Below are 15,510 nucleotides of genomic sequence, written 5' to 3'. Positions count from 1 at the left end.
GATCTCATTTTACTTAATCAGCTGTCAGTATACAGTATGTTCAGCTCAAGTGCTGCAGGATTGTAACAACATTTCAAAGCAGTCAAAAAGAAGTACAGTCTACCTGTATATACTTCACTGTACTGTAAAGTAGGCAGTCTGGAATTCTGGAATATGGAACTAGTTTTTAGTATCAGATCTTTTTAGACACATCACATTGTAACTGTAATATGATCTTTATTTATTCAGGTCATAAACATCGCAAGACTCACTTTAAATTAATCAGACGCTTTGAGACATGTTAAACTTTGAAAGGAAAGGAACATAAAAATACCTCTGCAAATGAATTTATTGCTTTTTTTCCAACACATTAGGGCTCAAATAATAGGCTAAAAGTCCATGTTTGCCTTCAAATAATGTTTTTATTTTTAATTGTACATAGGTGCATGAAAATAATGTTAAAACAAAAATGGAACATTTGCCTCGACGTCAGTGGCCTTCTCATAAAATGCTGCCATGTTTTTTTTTAAATAAAGATGCTGCATTGATGCCAGAGTTTTTTATGCAAATTAACTTCACTTGAGTATTTGCAGGAACCACCTTTTCAATATTTTTCTCTGAAACTGGGCCCACTCACTCACTCACTCACTCACTCACTCACTCACTCACTCACTTTCCCTCTTCCCAGACTTTCAAAGGTCTGCATCCCCCAGAACATAAAAAACAAACATTTCTTTATTAGAAAACAATTAATGACTGATCCATACAGATTGACCAATTATAAGCAGTGTTATGAACTTTTCCTGTACTAAAAGTGCTCATCATGATGATAAATCTATATAAGATCTAATAAATCATATCCCACGTGGGTCTCTGAAACCATATTCCACAAAACACCTGTTAAATTGATGCTTTCACTTTGAAAGCATTTAAAAGGCCCACTATGATAAGCGAGGTCATGGTTCAGATTTTGCCATTATTACTGATGTTATTCACAGTTCTTGAAATATTACTTGTTGCCATAAATTAACATATATCATTCTGAAGTCTGCATAAAGTCAGCAAAGAGGCTCCTGCTGTGCAAAGAGGAGACTGGGTTGCTCCTCAATAATCCTTTGCCCTGCCCCTGTCTGCCCCTCACCCCCTTCCTCAGCATGTTGTTTTTGTTGGACCTCAGTGCTTCATATCTGGAGAAACTAAAACACTCCACACACACCCACAGCAGACAGACAGCCTGGAAAACACAACACACAGTTTCCTGCTTAAATGAACCTGGCAGACACTCAGATGACTGCACCCTCTAGTGGATTTGTATGTGCATGGATACATGCACACACGCACTCATACACACTGGCACACTGACATACGTAATAGGAAAGATCCTAATAGTAATCCTAATCCTAATTATAAAACAGTGGAGCACAAAAGAGGGAACACATGGACATTGGGAATTCAATTAACACAACACTCCAAATACGTCACTCATCGCCATGGAGTTTCTGCCTCCTTTAGATTTGAGTCTAAAAAAACAAACATACAATGACACACACACACACACACACACACACACACAGAGCTAGTGGGTATGCTGCTATCTAACTGACTGCCGGGAGGTGTGAACGCCTGCTGCTCTAATAGATCTTTTAGATAAATAAATAAATCTACAAATGTAAAAAATAAAAGAAACACTGATAAGAAGCAGATGGTCAGATTAGCCAGACGATTTACAAACACACAACAGACACCTCTAATGGCCTGATTAAGCAGATGAAATTGAGATCTGAACCAAAAAACCCTTTGTTGTAACAAATCAAACCCTTTCAGAGACATTTTTGTGAGTGTGATATATTCATGGTCATTTTATCACACTGATAATTCTGAACTCGTTCATGAGTTGGTCAAATAAGGAGAGTTAGTGGAAGGAGATATTGACGTAAAAGTGAGGCATATGAGCACACTGCAAAACAGCATACCAGAACTATTCTAGTATTTTACTGCAGTAAACATTGGCTTAGGCCACATCCACACTAAGACGTTCTTGTTTTTAAAACGCATTGAAATTGCTACGTCTCATCCACACTGAAACAGTGTTTTCCTCCACCAAAAAAGACTTTTGAAAATGCTCTCAATAACAGCATACTTTGGAAAACAATGGAAAATGAAGGTTTCAGATGTGAACGTATTGTGTGTACGTGGAGTCGTTGGAGTCAGTTCCAAAAATAATCTATTTTTCGATTCCGAGTCATTGCTGTTGGGACTTGAAAGTCAACTCCGCACAAGGGAAGTGATTCCGCTCAGGGGCGTGACATGATCTTTTCACCATACTACCAATCATAAATAGTGTAAAGTCTGCTTTAAATTTATATCACTGACGTAGAATTGGGAGAGACAGGGGGCACACGTCCCCTCCAATGCTGTGAAGGTGGTGATTTGTCCACCCCCCCCACCCCCCACCCCCCAAATCATGCATCTGTCCTTGTTTATATATTTTTTATCAACGCTGAAAATAATTTCGTTTGAGATAACTTGCAATTGCATGGCTGTAACTCTGTCATATTTAGACAAAATAACTGAAGTCCCCCCTCCGTTGAACGTGTTGGTATTGCCCAACTAGATGACGGTGTCACGTGGTACCTGTTACTTTTCTCAGCGCTGGCCAGGATGCATGAACTCACAGTCGTTTATTTTTACTGGAACAGGATTTAAAAAAATGCTTTTATAGATAATGCCGAGGCAGATTTTCATTCACAGGTATGAATCCTTGCAATTAACAGTTAAATGTCTCCAAATGGATATAGAGCGTTCTTATATTTAAATGCGGATGAATGGAGGATTCGGTTTTCAGAGCGTCAAGCGCCCCCTGCAGGAATAAAATTCACAAGACAATTTCGGTTTGTGGAGTCAGTGAAGATGTTAAAGGTGTACATAGATATGATCGGTTGTTTTTCATGGTGAGGAAAACAGACAGGCATTTCAGATGAGCAGGTACTGTAAGAATTGTAATTTTCTGAACGGATAACTGTTTTTCTGTAACATTAACCCTAATGTTTTTTCTGAATGTTTGATATTATACAGTGTATAAATATTTAAGAGTATGCATTGAATTAGGGATAACGCGATTGTACGGTTAATTTAACTGTACGTATTTAGAATCCATGGTTAAAAACTGTGAAATGCTTTATTTACATGTGGCAAAAATATTAGATATAATGAATAAATATATAATATAATTCGATCTACCAGATTCATATCCATAAAAAAAGCAACAAAGATCATCTTTTAGGGAGCATTTAAATGACTGAAGATGAAGACAGAAGTCATAGAAAGAAACACATCCTACAAATGGGAAAGGATGCTCCACTAATCGTCCAACAAACAAACTAGTACGTTTAATATTTTCAGCTGAGATGATTTTAAAGATGAATTGAAGATGCCACTTTGTGTAATGTTTAAGCATGCTGACAGTGCGTGGTGCATTTGCATGTAGTTACTATCAGCGAGTAAACTTTTAAAAGTTGCATCTTAAATTGTCCTCATTATTTAAAGCATTGCTTGTGTACAAATTCACCGCTTTCAACAATAAATGTCAATTTTAGTCATGATCAGACTTTAAATTGCCTGCTGTAAGTAATGTTCCGGTTATTATTCATAGTCCTAAGGTTTATTTGTAAGGTGTTGTGGACAGTATTTAGTCTGTTGCCGATTCTTTATGTTGGGGTGTCTGACAGACAATGAGTTGCTTTGATAAACTAATGCAGAAGAAAAAAACTGTTTAATGCCATGAACTACATGTTGTGCACCCACAATAATCTTACATTTACACTTTTGAAGCGCTCTGGTTACATTAGCAAATCACTGAGCTCGGGATAAGCATAAGCGGTGTTGTGCCCTAGATTGGAGCGTCTCTTATTACCTCTTATTTGTATTTTTTGTGTGTGTGTGTGTTTACCAGTTTTCTTATTATAGGGCTTCCCTTAGCGTCCACATAACCCCCGGAAATATGTCCACTTGGACAATTGTTTCGTGATATGCATTTTTTGTATCAGTGCTGTTGCATAATAAGCAAATGTGCAAATAATTATAAAACCGGTTAACCGCGATTGTTTTCTCAGACGGTAATCTAACCATCAACAACTCACACCGCGGCATCCCTGCATTGAATATACTTTATTTATTTATCTTATTTACCTCACCCGCCCACCCGCCCACCTGCCCTCTGGACCAGACCCACATTTGGTCCCCCTCAAACCAAACCAAATCTACGCCATTGATTTATATAGTCTGTTTATTGTAGGATTTATGTTTGCCTCCTGTGTTTTCTTAAGATTCAAGAAAATGTATTCTGGAATCGATTCAGAAATCCTGGAATAGGTGTCAATTCCAAACTTTCTTGAATCGAACAGCCCTACTAAATAAATAATAAAGACTCATAAAGAGATAAACGTGTTGATAGAATGTCTTATTGTTTTTTGTTCCTTTTTCTGTGTGATTCAACTATAGCCACACTAACCTTGAAACAATTTACTTTTTCTGCATTTTTCTAATTTCTTCTAAATTATTATTATTATTATTATGACTAGCATTCAAATAACAGGCTAGATGTTAATTTTCAAACGGTCATGACCATTCTAATGTGACTATTTTAAATGTTTTGTCACTGTGAATAGTGAGACCACACAAGAATTAGCAACTTTGACTGTAAGTGATTCTGTGTATGTAAGTACGTGTGAGACATCATAGCAGCTGTGTTTTTTTTTTACCCCTTGTCCAGCTGACTAGAAGTCGGCTAAATAACAGGTTAGAATGGATCTCCACTCTGCGAGTTGAGATGTTTCATTCACACACACACACACACACACACACACACACTCTAGTGTTTATTTCACCAGGAAACTGCCGCTATACACAACGTCGTGCCATGTAAAAATCATTCTGCAAAAATATAGGTATAGTAACGTGATGCTATAACACCAGGTTGCACTTTAAAGAGCATACACACAGACAGAGCAGTCTGGCATCGCTGAAACAAGCAGAGGTGAAGCTACAGGAGGGGTGTGAGCTGTAATTTGGTGATTGTTTGAAGTATACAGCTGTCAGGTACCTAACACATAAGATTTGATCTCACTGCTTGATTTGTGGAACTTTAAACCCCACAAATCACATGAGGTGTGTGTGTGTGCTTTTGTGGGTCAAATGCCTGGGGTTGGGCCACACTCAGGCCATAAAGAGGAAGGGTTGCACGTTTCAAGAGCGTTTCTGTTGACACAAAATTTCTAAGAATAGATATTGGCGAAGTGGTGAATGTTGCTTTGTAAGTTGTGTATTGGTTGTTTGGATGTCTCTGTCGTAAAGGCTCGGGTCCCGAGTGTTCATATGGGTATGCAAAACACCAAGAAATCTCCCTCAGACGATATAACACCCATGTGCCACTCAGCAGCCCACCTCTGTCATTACACACACACACACACACACACACACACACACACACACACACACAAACGTAGTTTACCATCTAACTGTTGATTTAAGTCAGCGAGTTAATTTATTGAGATTTAAATGGCAATCATGTGTGTTTATTTGCATTTGCTTAGTAGGTTAACATTCTCTTCTGATTTGATTTATAGAGGATTGTGATGCCTTGAAATGCCAGAAAGCCTGTGTTGGCCTATACCCCATAAATCCTGTGTCAGTGTAGGATACAGACAAGTTGGTCTTTCAATGAATGTGTTTTTCACCTCCTAAGTGAATTGCCATTCTGTACCTTTGGGTCTCTCCAGCCCACCTCATTATTGAAAGCATGTTTGAAATGTGGCGCCTGTGGGCAGCAGTGTGACTCTTTGACTCCTTACATGGAGACTGCCCTCACTGATGAGTCTGATAACACTGAGCTCAGAGATCGCATGCTCACCTGGACGTAGCCAAGGGATTTTTGGAAGTTAGCTGTTTCTTGCCCTTAAATCTCTGCCATAATGAAAATGCCATATGCACATTCCTTATGGGCTGGTTTTATGTTTTAAATTATATTTATGTCACAGCCATTCTTTTCTTTTTCTTAAAAAAAAAGAAAAGAAAAGAAAAAGCCGCACCTGACTACTAAAGCTATTGAGCCATGGTGCTCATGGGGACAATGTGAGTTTGATTCCAGCTTGTGGCATTTCCTGATTCTGTTCCCCTTTCTTCTCCCAATCTTACCCCCAATCCTTAATATGTAACTACAGCCTTACAAGGTACCAATAATTATGTATCATTACTAACCCTAAGTCTAATCCTTAAGTACCTTATTTCAGAACTGTCACAGTAAGCTTTTCAATTTCTAAACATAAAATAGTAGAGATAAAAGAGTAAATAGTGTTATTCAGTTTCAGCGTGCTTTGCAATAAATCACACATTATCATTAATAAATAAATAGATACTGTAAATAACCCATGACACTTCTCTTTCAATACATGTTTTGTGCCAAGCCTGTTATATTTCAGGGTCGAATGTTATGTTAAACTTTTAATGGGTTGAAGGCCAGGGCAAAAATGGCTGATAACAGATTGAAATAACAAACCTTACATTATTTACAGTCAGTATTCTAGAGCATTGTGCCAACAGTTATTTTGTTAAAATATTGATCATTTTCTTTTTCCTATAACAGAATTTAGCTTGACAGTTCCACTGTGTAAACATAATGAAATACTGTTAAAGACCATAAAACAAATATTGAATCATGTGATAAAAAGTTTTTTGATGTCACTCCCTTCATTATTATGTTGTAAAGGTTAAACCATTATTTTAAAAATATTTTTAAATTATTAAATAAATAAATGATATTTATTTTTAATAAAATAATAAAAAAAACTTTCTTTGTCTGTTTCTATCTTCTGCTCTAGAATATTACTTTAGCTATTGGGACTTGCAGATATTGACTTTTGTATGACAAATTGCTTGTTCTAGTCCACATTTGTAAGTCACATTGTACATTTTTAAAGAAGTGAAATTTCACATCATAACATGGCTGAACAGAAACTGAGGGATAACGACACTGCTGCATTTTCTCTGATAATGCATAAAGCATTTTAGGAGGAAAAACTGCATTAAATTTAAATTAAAGCCAAAGCTAGGTAAAACTGATATTATGATGACAAACAAGCATTTAAAAGTACAATTATAAACTATAATGTGACAGTTCAGTATCCTGTTAATCATATCAGTAGTCGCACACAGAAGACACCATTTACTGAGATTGCCTATAATATTTATAGAAATATATTAGGTCAATATAATATACAGTATATTTATATAAATGTACTATGTATTTTTTATTATGTATGATATATTTTATAATATAAAGTGGCCATAAAAAAGTCCAATAATAATAATAATTAAAAAAAAGTAAAATATGAAATAGGTAGGTAAAATTATGGTTCACCGATAGTTAATGATCAACAGATACACAAGCTGGTGCGTGAACACACACAGCTGCACTGCTCCCAGACTTGTCCTCAAGTGGCCGCACACAGTGCAGTCACACCTGTGTGAATGTGGAGCACTGGATCAGATAAGGCCATTGTGATGGAGGAAGCTACTGCATAAGCGGATTGCTGACTCCTGTTTCTACTGTATAATAGAGCACTAGTACTGAACAGTACAGTGCAGGGTGGTACTGGTAATTATACACACAAATGTTCTCCATGAGAGGCTGAAAACTCACGTACACCAAATGAACTCAAATACGTATTTATAACATATACAAGATCATGTAAGTACATATATATGAAAAGTTCCTTTTTAAAACTAATGACTAGAATTGTTCATTCATGGCACAGTTGTGAATAAAAATATGAACTCAAACACCTCATCAAATTCTTTCATTCATTTTATAGCTCTACACTCTTACTTTATGTCAGCAATACTTGTATCTCTATTTATTTCTCCCAAAGAATTTTAGGAGAAACACCTTACTAGACTTGCAATGAAGCATAACTGAGAACTTAGTCTTCCTATTTATAAAAGAGCAATCTCTGAGTAATTAAATATTTCCTCTGTGATGTTTTTTTGTCTTATATTGTACTTTATTATTTTACATTATTATAATTATACAACAATAATTTCATTTATCATAATCAGTGTTGCATTCTGCAACATAAACGTGGGTACTGTCTCTCTCTCTCTTTCTCTCTCTCTAAATTTGAATCAGGAAGAAACAGGGTCCACAAGGTGTTTCCCCATTTGCGCTGAGGGCTTATTGGCCTCTGACCCACCTCTCCCCCCTGCCCTTTGTCCCCTGAATGGATAAAGCAGCTAGCAAGGCAGGAAGAGCTCAGGATAATGAGAGATGCTGAGTATACTGTATGTGTGTGTGCTTGTTTGGTGTTCCCTTCACCCTAAATAACTCTATTTAGAGTGGTTGTCATGGAAGATTTTGCTGCTAATATAAATATAGATCTTTTAAGGGTTCAGCAGACTATAATATACTTTATATATACGCTGCAAAGTTAAAATCACAAACGCCCACATGTATCCCACCGCACACATACATGAGAGGTACAGTATGCTGAAAAGCCAATGATGCTGTTTTTCAGCTCATCCTCTGAATTAATAGGAAGTGCCTTGTTTAATCATTATTTAACTAGCATTTATGAAGTGCCCCCAGGCTGTGGATCAGCAAGTAGTGGTGATGGTGGGAAGGAGGGAGAGAGGGAGGAAACGGGCGGGAAAACACAGGAAGGAAAAACAAGAAGAGGAGGAAAAACAGAGGTAGAAGATAAAGGTGATGAGAGGCAGGAATGAATAATGAGAAGGATTAGAGAAGAAAGAGACACATAAATAGTCAATCACACACGCACGTGGACACACACACAATGTGCATTCGCACCAACGCACATTTAAAACATGAGGATAAGGCTTATAAGCTATCTGGTTACCTCTTTCATGGGGGCCTGAAAGGAATTTGGCCACATCTGGACCCAAATCCTGCAGAAAACAAAAGCTTCTCCACAGCTTTACCTAAGAGAGACGAGAGACGAAAGGACACACACACCACACACACACACACTGGTTTGAGCCACTAGACAGATTGAATGAAAAGAAGACAGAGCACGGTTCAAAAGTAAATAGAGAACCTATACAGACCAGACTGTATTTTCCCATGCAAAAGAACCAGTCATCATGCTGGGTTACAATTAGAATTACTGCTCTTTATAATGTTCCTTGTCATTAAATATTTCACAAACACCCCTGGTTATTTTCAGGAAATTGTACAATTTGTGCATGAAGATTTGAGATTTTTAAAATAATTTTATTTGAATAGGATACTGATGAATGTTCAAGAAATTATATTTTCACACCTCTGGGCCAAAGTACTAAGGAAGTAAGTTACCAAAAGACATTGGTGGACCACCATAGGGTGATGCATTTCCTCTATGTGCATAGATTTAGGTAGGGATGATAGGGACATGTCCCTAACAACTTTCAGAAAATCGAAAATGTCTTGGCCAACATTTGGGCAGTTTTAACACTTATAAAACACTTTAACTTAATACGTTTTTATTCTAATTTAATTGACTATTAAAAATTCTCAGTATCATTATTAATGTGTAAATTATTGTCCGACGTCTTCTGAAGCGGCGCATAAAAGACGTTGTCCCGTGGCACCTGTTAGTTTTCTCAGCATTATTCAGTACGGATGCACCAGTCACAGTCGTTTGTGATTACTGTATAAGGGCTTGTTTAATAATTCTCTGGAGATTACATGGGTGTATTTCCATTTGTGTCTTAGGTGCAAACCTTTCAACTAATAGATTTAAAAAAGCTTGCAATATGTCCCTACCAACTTTCAAACCAAACCTACGCCCCTGATTTCCCCAATATATTAATGGTCATTATCCATAGGCTTTCTGATTTAACTCTAAGTGTTTCATTATTTCATTATTTATTTTAAAACACTAATAGTTAGGTTTAGACCAGGGGTCCCCAAACTTTTTTCTGCGTGGGCCACATAATTTTTCCTTTCTTTAATGGGGAGCTAGGGATGCAGCGATTAACCGGTTTCACGATTAACCGCGCTTTAAAACGTCACGGTTAATTAATCGTAAAGTTTCTGCTAAACCGAGTATTTCTGTTACACAGAACGGAACTTCTGCATCTTGAGCAAAATGAAAACAAAGTTACACTAGCGGTGCACCATCTTAAAATGACGTGCTTATCAGAGGCATGGAGGCTGATTCAAAATCAAAACATTTACTTACTTATGCATATTAATTAGTGTGAACTGTGGGCTTGCTTCTGGCTGGTGAGAAGTCCAATGTCATGTTCCATTCCTGTCACAGCCAGTCTCAAAGACTGATGCAAATGTTCATCAGTGAGTCTTGATCTCATTGGTGTTTTCATCAGTTTCATGCATTAAAAGGTTTGCTCACAGATATACGTGCTGGCAAAAAGTGTGGACATCTTCATTGCATGCCTTTTGATGTTTGGGTATGTCTCGTTTGGGAGGGCAGCACAGAATTCAGTGAGACCGTTGGGCTTAAATGCGTCTTTCAGAACATCACATTTCTGTAACTCAGCCAACTTAAACTGATAAGAAGGCAAGGCAAGGCTTCGTCAATGTCTGAAGCGAAGGGGATCTGGAAAAGGCGGATTTCTTTAGCGAGGACATGTAGCTCACGGAACCGCACGTCTTCTTTTTGATTGTTTCTTTGAACACAGACACTGTTTCTTGACAGATGAGACAAACAGCCACTTCTTTGCACTGACCAAAAAAATAATCACTTGTCCACTTTTGGTTAAATACCCTGCATTCTGAATCAACCTTTCTCTTTCCCAACCGTTTCACCATTTTGTCGTCTCTTTGAATTTTCTCGCTGGCTCGCGCGTCACCTGTTCAATTGCGATGGCACGTTACGTTGAACGTACCATTCTGTTGGTAGGTGAATTTTACAAATAATTAGGCTACGTTAATAACTAAGGGAAATTTTAGTTTGAAAGCCAACCTTTATTATCAAATACAGACATGATATAAGTAAAAAATATATTTAAAATTGCATTTTAAAATTACAAAATATGTCTCTGGGATTGTTCAGAGGGCCGATCCAAATGTGGGGGCGGGCTGCATTCGGCCCGCGGGCCATAGTTTGGGGACCCCTGGTTTAGACATTGATTTGGTAAGGATGTCTTTTTTAAATGTCTCATTTATATTTTAAAACACTATTGGTTAGGTTCAGGCAAAAGTTGTATGTTATGAAGTTATGTTTTAAAAACATCCATCTAAAATTCACCTTAAAACCTCGTCTGAATATGGCACCATTTTACTCGCTTTTGGTGCCCCCAGCTGGACATTTCACTGGAAAACTGTAGCCAAACATGTTATACAGTACGTACATTTTGAATTGCAAAAATCTTGTCATGTTTGCATAACTTTCATGAGATCAGGCTGTCTTTTTCCCATAACAAATTGATCTATTGTGCTTGACAAGGCCTCTGTATGTGCAAACACACACACACACACATACATACAGTAACACCTTAAAATAAGGTTGTATTCATTAACATTAGTTCACTACATTAGTTAACTAACAATGAACAATACTTTTACAGCACTAAATCTCCACTTTCACATTCTTCTTCTTTTGTTTTTGGCAATTTGCATTCTTCATGCATATCGCCACCTACTCTCCTTAAATATTGATCTGTTTCACACCTATCGTATCACTTCTGAAGACATTAATTTAACCACTGGAGTCTTATAAATTACTTTTATGCTGTCTTTATGTGCTTTTTGGACCTTCAAAGTTCTGGCCACCATTCACTTGCAGAAAAATCGATCAAATAATGTGACTAAGTTAGTATCACATTAATTACTGTATATCAGTAATAAGTCATGGGTACAGGGTACACAGAAATTGCACCATTTCTTGAGAATGACCCAGCAATGTTTTTTAGTTTTTAAAACTCACTGAAAATGATCAAGCATGAATCATAAAATGTCAAAATACTTTACAGATATGTTCAGCAATATATGTAAACATGCTGTTACCACCTAAATATCAACCCAAACAAATCTATGATCTATATGACAGTGCATTTAACAGAATGCAGGGCAGAAGAAATATACTGTGACCCTTAAGCAAACAAATTAGCAAGAATATCCCCTTGTATGAGTATATTTCTGACTTGGCAGACAAGTATTCCCTAGAGAGAGAGGTGCTTCATAACTTCTGACCAGTTCCCACTGAAAATTTTCTAAAAATGTGTTTGTGCTATTCAAGGGCCAAGATTGTTTTTGCACTCTGTCAAGACCTCTTTTGCCATATGGTTTACAGTTACCCAAATGTGGCTGTTATTGAGCAGCTCAGAAAACTAATTCTGTGCTTGTGGTTTGTCAGACCCCTATAGTGGCGTCCTGCTGAGAGGCAGTACTTTCACAGTTTGAGTGACAGGTGGATTTTGAACATTCCAAAACCGGTTTCAACACATAGCTCTGTTTCTATTCAAGTGTTTTACTGTAGCTGAAAACTCCACTGAATGTTAATGAGGAACACACTCTCACTCCCCAAATGGGCCAACTGATCAGAACTGAATGGACAGAGAGATGGACTGTTGTGTTGTGGGGGTGAGAGAGAGAGAGAGAGAGAGAGAGAGAGAGAGAGAGAGGTGAGGGTTAATATGATGACATGGAACTTCAACATGTTTGGAAATGAATTTACATCGTGGTTATGTTTTGGGTTTGGGTAAGTTAGACTTTATGCTTAGAATTAGTTTTGGGTTAGGGGTTAAACTTAGGAAAAATAAAAACAACATTGTTTGTTGGTTTGTTTTATTTTTCTCTATGGGATTAAATGTGCGTTTTTGTATTTTGCTGTCTCATACTATTATTACGACTTGTGATGAGACCTGGTTGGAATAGTCATTTTTGGGTGAAGCAACCATTTAATGGGGGTCTCATTAATGTAAGTGTTGTATAAGTATCAACTTTGTTTCAGATGAGTCTTCTAAAAACCCTTATGAGAAATAAAAAGAGACACAAATGAGAATGGTTGACATACAGAGTGCAGATAGAACATTAATGTGGTGAGAACTTCCCAGATCATTTGGTTTGGGAAGAATTAAGTTACTATAGAAATCACAGACTTTTGATTGCAGACAGACATTGTTGAGCTACACATGTAAGACACATGTGAGGCAATTTACTCAGGAGAAAAATGTTCAGGAGACTGACGGTAAAGAAAAACCTCTATTACTCTCTTTGCTGTTTATGAGAAACAACTATAAGATATCTCATTTGTGACTTATTATTTTACAGCTTTATGGCTGAATTGTCAGAGCTCTGAAAGCCATATGTTTTGCTCCTGTAAGTAGAACAATAATTCATGCTGCTGAGTACAATAGCAGAGGGCTTCTGTTCTTATTGTTAACAGGCACGTGTTTGCATGTGGACTGTTGTTGGGAAGCCAGTGTCTTTGCGTGTATGTGTGTGAATCTTGCTGGTTTTAGCACTCAGTGTAGAGCCAATAAAACACAACAAACAAACTGTAAAAATATGCACTCATGGCATTGACAAACAGTAGCGTTTTTTTTTTTTTTTTTACATGTAAGTTCATGTGTGTGTGTTTGCATATGCACACTCTAAACTTCCTTATCATAATTTTGGCCCTTCAATCAAGCACTGCACTCAGAACCAGTCAAGAACTGGCACAAGTCACTTTCCTTCCACTCCAAATTCTTCTCCCTGCGCAGTAGGGGGCAATATGCACGAAGAGATGTGAATCACCAAAAACATAAGATGAAGAATGTGAAAAGTGGAGATTTACTTTTATGCTGACTTTTGTGATTTTTGGATTTCAACATTTTGGCACCCTTTCACTTGCATTGAATGGACCTACAGAGCTGAGATATTCTTCTAAAAATCTTCATTTGTGTTCTACAGAAGAAAGAAAGTCAAACACATCTGGGATGGCATGAGGGTGAGTAAATGATGAGAACATTTTCATTTTTGGGTGAACTATTCTCCTACTAAGTCTCCAAATACTTTTTCACATCCATAAGGCCACATTATGGTCTGTCATAGTCTATTATGAGACTCTTTGGTGTTCTATAACAGGCAGAGGCTCTTCTTTTGGAGCACTTTAGATAGACCCCCATGTTTACACGTCTGCCTGCTGCTGGTGACCACTGACAAATTGCCCTTTTACGATGGCACATGGGCTCAAAGCCAATGTCAAAGCCATGTGTGTGTATCTTTCTCTCTCACCCACACAAATAATGTTCCCACTTTATATTAGATTTCTTTAACTACTACTGTATGTACTTTGATACAATGTACTAATGATGAATATCTGTGCTGTTACATTTTACTTACATTTAGAGTACCTGCATTTAATTACACTCGAAGGTACACTGTTAACCTTACCCCCAACCCTAAACCTAACCCTGCCCCAACACTTACCCTAAAACCTAACTCTAACTCCTACTTCTGAACCTGCCCATACCTCAACCTCAGTAGCAGCAAATGTGAATCTTGTGAGAATTTTGCAGAACAGCACAGTACAGTTACACAGTACATACATTGTATTGTGTGTATATTAATTTTAATGACATCTAATATCAAGTGTGGCCCAAAGAACAAGTACCACACTGGTCACTGTGGGAAAATGTTTGCACAAATTTGATGGCTACTCTCTATAGACCCCTGCAGATTTCCAGTTTGTGTAAGCATTAAAGGTTGGGGTTACCAGAAGACAAATTTAACAAATTGAAGAATTGTTCTCAAATTGTGTAGATTTTATCTACATACTTTTTATAAAAAAGGAAAAAGAGGAAAGGTCTCCATACATGCACTAAAAGCAAAGCAGTTGACTCTTGTCCTCTAAATGCAGACAGCTGTTTACATCTACACTGCACATACCAGAGACTTCTATTGTATTTACATAAAACGAAATATAATTTCTACAGAGTAACCCTAACCCACACCTTAACACTAAAATAACTTTTTTTTTAAAGTTTAGCAAAAACTAAACTTTACTAACTTTATATAATAATAATTTTTATCAGACTAGGATGTCCCTGAATGTCCCAAAAAGAAGGGGTTTACTATCTTGATGGGGACTTTCCATTGATTATTAATGTTTTTATACAAAGCTAATGATGTTTTATATCCCCTAACCCTACCCTTACACATAACTCTCGCACAACTTTATTGCATTTAAAAATTTTCACTACGACATTATTTAGTACGTTTATTAAGCCATTTGCTCCTGTCTGCAAAATGTAGGCGAAACGTGACCCACACACACAGACCCCTGTCATGCTTCTTCTTTTTTTTCTTTTTTTTTTTTTGATTGTAAACAGACTAGATCTTAGTTGAGATTGTGAGGAGTTTCCCTATTCTAACCATTGTGTGCGAGTGTGTTAGTAGTCCTAGTGTTCGAACAAAGCATCAGCTAACAACATAATTTCCCTTTGGCCATCTTTTGTGCGTTCATGTGTTGGTGTGGATTTGAGTGCTTAATGCCCTGTAATCCAAGTAAGCATTTAATGGACCATGACAAG

This window comes from Myxocyprinus asiaticus, chromosome 33, assembly GCF_019703515.2.
Source record: "Myxocyprinus asiaticus isolate MX2 ecotype Aquarium Trade chromosome 33, UBuf_Myxa_2, whole genome shotgun sequence".
NCBI lineage: Eukaryota > Metazoa > Chordata > Actinopteri > Cypriniformes > Catostomidae > Myxocyprinus > Myxocyprinus asiaticus.
This window is presented reverse-complemented; position numbering follows the sequence as displayed.